The sequence below is a fragment of the Pinus tabuliformis genome, chromosome 7, assembly GCF_031772625.1.
Source record: "Pinus tabuliformis cultivar Carrire ecotype Pingquan chromosome 7, CPIR1, whole genome shotgun sequence".
In the NCBI taxonomy this organism is placed as follows: Eukaryota; Viridiplantae; Streptophyta; class Pinopsida; order Pinales; family Pinaceae; genus Pinus; species Pinus tabuliformis.
The window spans coordinates 1,754,124,893-1,754,132,356 of record NC_142293.1 but is presented as its reverse complement, the minus strand read 5'-3'; the positions used below and the strand labels follow the sequence as shown (position 1 = coordinate 1,754,132,356).

The window sequence follows — 7,464 nt, the reverse complement described above, 5'->3', positions numbered from 1 at the left end:
ACATTATTTCAATATGCATGGACCATCAGTTCTTTACGTGCCATAATGTTAAACATAATGTATCATTTTCATAAGTCATCAACCATCCCTACCATAGCTACCATCAACAAAATTGATATCATGAATAGGTAAAATATTAATCAATAAATGATCTTTACTAGTGATGTTTCAAACATCTTTTCATGTGCATGAATAAATTGTAAACAAAGTATCGAGACATGTCTCCTTTAACAACACTACATATGCAATACTTTAAGAGTACAAAACTATCAAATAATGTATATAGATAAATTCCACATTAACTATTATTCCCCTCATAAAGGACACATTCTTTTCCAAATGAAAACCACTACAACTATCTATATTATTTTAAAGGATACTATCATCTTATCTTTGATATTCATGCATGTAATTATATAAATTTATTCAAAGAAACTAACCCCTCAATTATTTATTTGTATATGCAATTATGCATTATTTTCCAGAATAACTAATACAATAGATATTACCTATATGCATGTGAATGAATGTTATTTTTGAAAACAAAACTCACACAATAGATAATATTATTGTGCTGCAACTTGATGTTCTTTCCAACATCTTTTCCAAATTAGAGTTATTCGCAAGAGCTACCATAAATGAAAAATACATGCCATTACAGAGATTTTGAGGTCTAAAATGGACCTTAAAATAAAATTGTATAGCGAAAATAAACTTCATAAAATCCAACAGCATTCAAGATGATGATGTCAACCATTGAGATAATTCACCTTTTTGGATTAAAAAACTAAAAAAAAATGTTTTTTCAACTGGTATTTTCAACTTATCTCTCTATAGTTTTAATCATTTTTTGATCAAGGGCACTCATTGGATGTAAAATTTAAGTCCTCATCCAGGTAGTACCCATGTTTCATATTTTCGATGGACCCTGCTACATGAAAAATAAATACATGAAAAACATGATTGCAATCATGTTTTTTAATGCATTTACCATTTGCAACATGGGTACTCCTTAGATTAATAATTTAATTTTGCATCCAACAAGTGCTATCTCTCGAAATGTGAGTAAAAAAGTATGGAGATAAGTTGAAAATATGAGTTGAAAAAAGTAGTTTTTTCTTGTTTCTCTAAAAAATTTGATGATGTAATCTAGTCTTATTTTATTGTTTCCATTATTATTTTATAATATACTTGGGAGACCCATTTTAGTCCTCAAAATTTCTCTAATGTTCTATTCCAAAATAAAGGGGACATAATAGTTATTATTTCTTGTATGGCACTACTTGTTCTTTCCAAAAGAAATTAATATGATAGTTATTCTTCTTGCATGTGAAACACGTCTTTCTTTCCAAAAGAAGCTAACTAAATCTTGGATGAAAAACACATTTATTTTCCAAGGGATCAAGTACATAGAAACCACTCATTCATGCCTACAAACACACTTTTCTTTTTTTAATATGGTAGCAAAATAAACACATATTATTTCTAACAGAAATTAATATGATGGATATTGTTTTATGCATCTCACACATATTATTTTCCAATAACTTAGCAATATAACAACTATTTATGTGTGTATAAACACATGCTCTTGTTTACAACAAACTAAAAATAATCATATGTTATTTTAAATAAATTTAAATCTTTAGTTGTTCTATCCATGCATGCCAACATATCTCTTTTTCTAGAATTCGAATGAATAATAACTATTATTTTTGTGTATACAAATACATACTTCTGTTATCAAAAAGAAATTAACATAAGTTATTGTTCCTATGCATAAAGGTATTAATTCCTTTTCACAACAGTCATTCTTTCCTACACATATTTCATTTTCAATAAAAATAATCTAGTTTTCTACACATTAATTGCTTGTAATCTATTGTTGTTGAGATCCTTTAAGGTGAACAGTTCACTCATCTTCAAGGGTAAGAAGCAAATTGATTAGTTTACTTCCTACCCCTGAATATAGGTGAAATGTTCCCCGGAAAGGATGGGCTCTTGAGACAATGCACAGATTGTTCCAGAAATTCTCAACAAGAATATGTTACTACCTATGGAAACATACATGCTATAATTCCTTATAATCTTTTCCAATTAAAATAACATAATTCCTTTATATTTTATATATCCCTCACATGCATTCTACTTCTTCTACTTCATGAAAATATATGATGTCTTATTTATCCCCTATATGTCATGTTCACATGCATTCTTCCTTTTCCAACATAACGACAAGCTAGCTTATCTTTTATACACAAATTGGTATGCAATCTTTTTCCAAATAACAAACTAACTTAACTTGCACAAAATGCATATTCTTATCCAATAAATTTGGAAAGGAATACTTATCTTGACATGAGCTTGCTTGAACCAGTTTTGATTAACCCTTTCTGTTGATTCACAGCCGATCAATCTCTGACCATCATTATTGAGTAGTGTAACATAGTTAGACTTATATATACTTATCTTGACATGCTTGCTTGAACCAGTTTTGATTAACCCTTTCTGTTGATTCACAGCCGATCAATCTCTGACCATCATTATTGAGTAGTGTAACATAGTTAGACTTATATTCCTTCATAATCGTGCTCACTCAACGATTTTTACTTGGACGTATTCAGAGTATATTGCTCCATAATTGTGTTCTTTCAGCGATTTGAAAGAGAAGCCCATCCATATGAAGATGCTAGTTTGGTTCAACTATAAAATGGTATTGTAATATCTTTGCATCATGTGCTCTTACTCGCAAACTTACTTTCACGTAGAGGTTAATGGACGACATAAAAATAACGACATACAACCTATGAATTTATATGCAAAACCAAATTCGAAGACTACTCCATATCCTCACATGTATGTTTTCATCCATTTTTCTCAATTTAATGTCAATCACACCGATTTTCCCAAGGATTAGAGCCAATGGGAACTAAATCATGAAAAGACAATTGCCAAGAATTCATTTAACTACTAACTCTTTTTCGATGAAAACAGTTTTTAATAGTATTTTTACCGAGTTAAATATATAAATTTTTACAGTAATTAGTTTTGCAACTAATTCTTGATAGGACAGTTAAATAAATTAACAATATTTTACAATATGTAAATACTTGAGCTTTACTAGTTAGGATATTACATATCCAAAGGTCCAAAACTTCAAAAATCAAAATGACACTTTTTGGGCAAATTAGTATGTCTATTTATGCAGATTGAGAAAACTATTTTGTGAATATTAGGGAAAATGTGGATGTTTCCTAATTAGGATTTGGGAAAAAAAATATAAATTATCTTCATTAAATAAGTATTTTTTCTATTTCAAGGACCATCCTCAAAATATCTAGACATTTGTATTTACTTTTTAGATATTGAATATTCTATTAAGGAAAATGTTTAATTCCTATTTATTTGAGTTTCTAGATATTTTGATTTAGTTTTTCTATTTAATGGATATTATACATTTGTACTAGGTTGTTTTTTTCAAATGCAGTTTTCAAAAGTTTCTAATTTTAAATCATTTGGTAGTTACCCAATCTAGAATTCTTTCTTATGTAAGTTATGAAATAAATAAGTCGAACTGATTATCACCTTATGAAACTTTTGACTCACACCAGAGCCTTGATTGTGCAACTCGGATATCAGGATGTCCAGTGACTTAAAAATTCCAGATGACTCTTTCTGAAAAAATCCTAATGTCGACTCATTCTGATTTAGGACAAGTAAATATGAATGTTAGCTAATTTGTCTTCTAAAAAACATTTTATACAACGTATTCAAAAAATGCTTTTTTATCCGGCTAAATATTTGAAGCACCACACTCAAAATATCTAGATATTTAAATTCCACTTTTCTATATATCAAATATTCTGCTACAAAAAATTTAATGTCTATTTATTGAATTTTCCGGAAATGTATGATTTATAATATTCTATTGATATGTATTTTATAATTTTTTTTTCACTACTGGTTCACGAACACCCATGGTCAGTGGGTCTGCTACATCCAGGATCGAACAACGCTAGGGTGGACCCCACCTGAAGGGGGTCACACCCCTCCGCCTATTGACTGACCTAACCCCAAGATCTTTTGGGTTTCGACCCTGTGACCTCCCATTGGCGAGGCCCCGGCTTGACCGATTGAGCTAACCCTTGGGGCTATTCTTAGGGGAGGGTGCAACACTAGGACTTCCCGGGAGGTCACCCATCCCAGTACTACTCTAGCCCAAGCGCTCTTAACTATGGAGTTATGATGGGATCCGGTGCATTAACACTGGTATGATCGCACCCGATATGTATTTTATAATGCTCGACCTTCCATTGCAAATTTGTGCTTCTCCTCAGCCATATTTCTCCAACAGTCGAAACATTCCACAAATTTGATCCATTATGGGAGTTTATGTGATATATTAGTTTGCATATGTATGTGATATATATATATATATATATATATATATATATATATATATATATATATATATATATATATATATATATATATATATATATATATATATATATATATTATTCCTTAAATTCGATATTTTATTTATTTTTGAAGGATACATGTCAATTTCACAATTGCTCGGGAGAAAATTACATATGGTTCTCATATTGGTTTTCTTATCTAAAGGAAATATATATATATATATATATATATATATATATATATATATATATATATATATATATATATATATATATATATATATATATATATATATATATATATATATATATATATATATATATATATATATTATATATAATATATTTAGACATTAAATTATTTTAATTATAATTCATAATCTATACATTAAAATATTAATGCATATCCCTTCATATTCAGACATGAAAATATATCCATATCATATAATCTTAAATTGGTTAAGTTCTTTGGTCTCAATCAGTCACAAGTGATCCCTAGATTGATCCAGTGAGAAAAGACTTTACATGGCCTAGTCATGGTTTTTAAAATGGCTTTAGCCCAATGGGTACAATTCCTATGGACTAATGGTATTTTCTCAATGTTTTCCCAAGTTGTAGGGTCCGATGTTATAACCAATTTGTGAAATTCCCCCCTAAAATTTTCTTGATCAGCATTTACTCAACCTGCATAAAATGAGGCCAATAACAAACCACCAGGCATTGACGGAGCCACAGTTAAACAACCACTATTTACTTTTCACAGGTCTTTTCCACTATTGTTTGAATGTCATCGGTTCCCGTTTTTTATTGTTCTTTTGGTTATTTTTCAAAAGCATGATGTGAAAGACATAGACAAATCAATTTACAGCCAAGGAAAGGAGGTTGGAAATCAAGGGTCGGTTAAAAATCCATCAATTGTATTTTGTTGAATTGCAGAAGAATTTGGAGTAGGAATTATCGCCCTTCTTGTAGAACCTAATGCAAGAACCATATTACATCCTCCAATGTTGCATAAGAGGTTTGTGACATAATAAACTTCTCTTTTTTTTAGAGGAAAAAACCAAAACCATTCTTCATTAAAAATGAGGAAGTGTTTTACATTTGCTCGAATCAAATTCAGTTCATGAGTGTTGCTCATCAATGAGCCTTGAAGACAAAAATCCATCCAAAAAACAAAACATAGCAACCCTCCAGGAGCAGGGCAACGAGCATACTTAGATGGCATCAAAACCAGAAAGGAATACAAATATAAACATCGAAACATAAATCAAGCCTAGGAGAGGTCATGAGAGATAGAAAAAATCTGCAAAAACCATCGACAAAAATTTGAAAAATCCCTCCCCACATAAAGAACCAGTAGCAAAGTACTCAAAATGGAAAAAACCAAGAGAAACAAATCCCTCATATGGTTCATCCAATTGTAGAGGGAGGACACCCCAAGGTTGGAGTGGCCTAAAATCCATTAGATCAAAGTAAGGGAATACAGAAAAATTGATTCCTCTCTATCCCTAGCCATGAGGAACATTGTAAGGCACCCCATAAAGCAATGATCTTGGCCATGACGTTGTCTCCTCTACCACTAGACCAACAGAACCTGTAATGTGAAGAGGGCTCAATTCTCATGAAAGCACCACAACCACATATGCCTCCCGAGGCATCCCATCAAAAACAAATATGGGAAAGATGCAAGATAGATCAAGCATGGAAATAGAATGGGAGGATGACTTATGCAACCAAGGACTGATTTCCATGAAGAAGGCAGCAATGTTTAAGGCAACATGATATGAATCAGAAAATTTTCCTTCAAAGATAAGGTCATTCTAAGCCCTCCATATCCCCCACGGTACATATAATGGAACAGACCTGTAAGAAAGTGCACTTTGAGCCCAAGACATAAGACAAGAAACAATTGAATAGTCATCTTGAGTGGTAGAAATGCCCAGCGAAAGTGAAACCTCCAGTGAAACAATAGAAGCAAAGGGAGAATGTAAAAATAAGTGAGAGAAATCCTCAGAAGCGGATTTGCATATAATGCACCTGTCAGGGCCAATGAAACCCTTCTTCAACAAGATATCCTAGGTGATAATGTGATTTTGGATTGTAAGCCAAGAAAAACATTTGTCTTTAATGGAGCATCCCAACCCCACATACTTGTAGACCAATTAGAATAAGGTAAATATTGAATGGAGGAGGAAATGTAAGAGTATACTTATTTGACAGAGATTCATCCATTTAGTATTTGACTGCCCCATACCAAGAGGTATTTGTTTTGTGATAAAGTGATCCCAACTTGACATAGAATATTGCGGTAAGACTCCCATTCCCCTTCCAAATGTTGAGGGAGGTGCAAATACCAAGCGTGAGGCCAGGGGGGAGCACAACAACCTAGCCATATTGTTCAGTGTGAAGATTCCTTGCTGATTTAAAAGGTGAATAGAGTGGACAGAGAGAATATGAGAACCGGAAAGGGCCTTTATAGTGTCCATCCGAACATAAATTCTCTGGGCATTACCCACCAACCACCAAATATTACTACAAAACCACGGAATCACATGTTTGAAGCTTCTCTAGATGATAGATGAATAGGGATTGATTGGTGCACCTGCATGCACCCATTCCTCCAGCCCAGGATAGGGAATATATTTGCTAAAAATTATGCTTTGTTAGGGACCTCTTTCTTTGAAGGCCCTCCACAGATTGGACATTAGAAGAGCAATGTTAAATCTTCGAGAGTCTTGAATACCCAATCCACCCAACTAAATGGGCCTAGAAATCATGTTTGGGTGAGTGAGATGGATCTTGCAATCAGGTCTAGTTACAAACCAAAGGAATTTGGAGATAAGAGCATCAAACTTGTTAATGATTACTGAGGGAATGTAGAACAGATGCAGCTAGTAAATTAAGATACATTGTAGGATAGCTTTGATCATGGTGACCCTCCCCTAATCAAGAGCCAGTTGTGATTCCAACATGTCAGCTTATTTTCAAATTTATCTTATAGCCAATTCCAGTCAGTAATGTGATGATTACCAGGTTTGAGATG

General features: G+C 32.4%; 1 pseudogene; it reads right to left on the bottom strand.

Moving 5' to 3' along the window:
* Positions 1 to 4,164: 4,164 nt before the first annotated feature.
* On the bottom strand, positions 4,165 to 4,283 carry LOC149255362 (5S ribosomal RNA; annotated as a pseudogene).
* Positions 4,284 to 7,464: the final 3,181 nt, after the last annotated feature.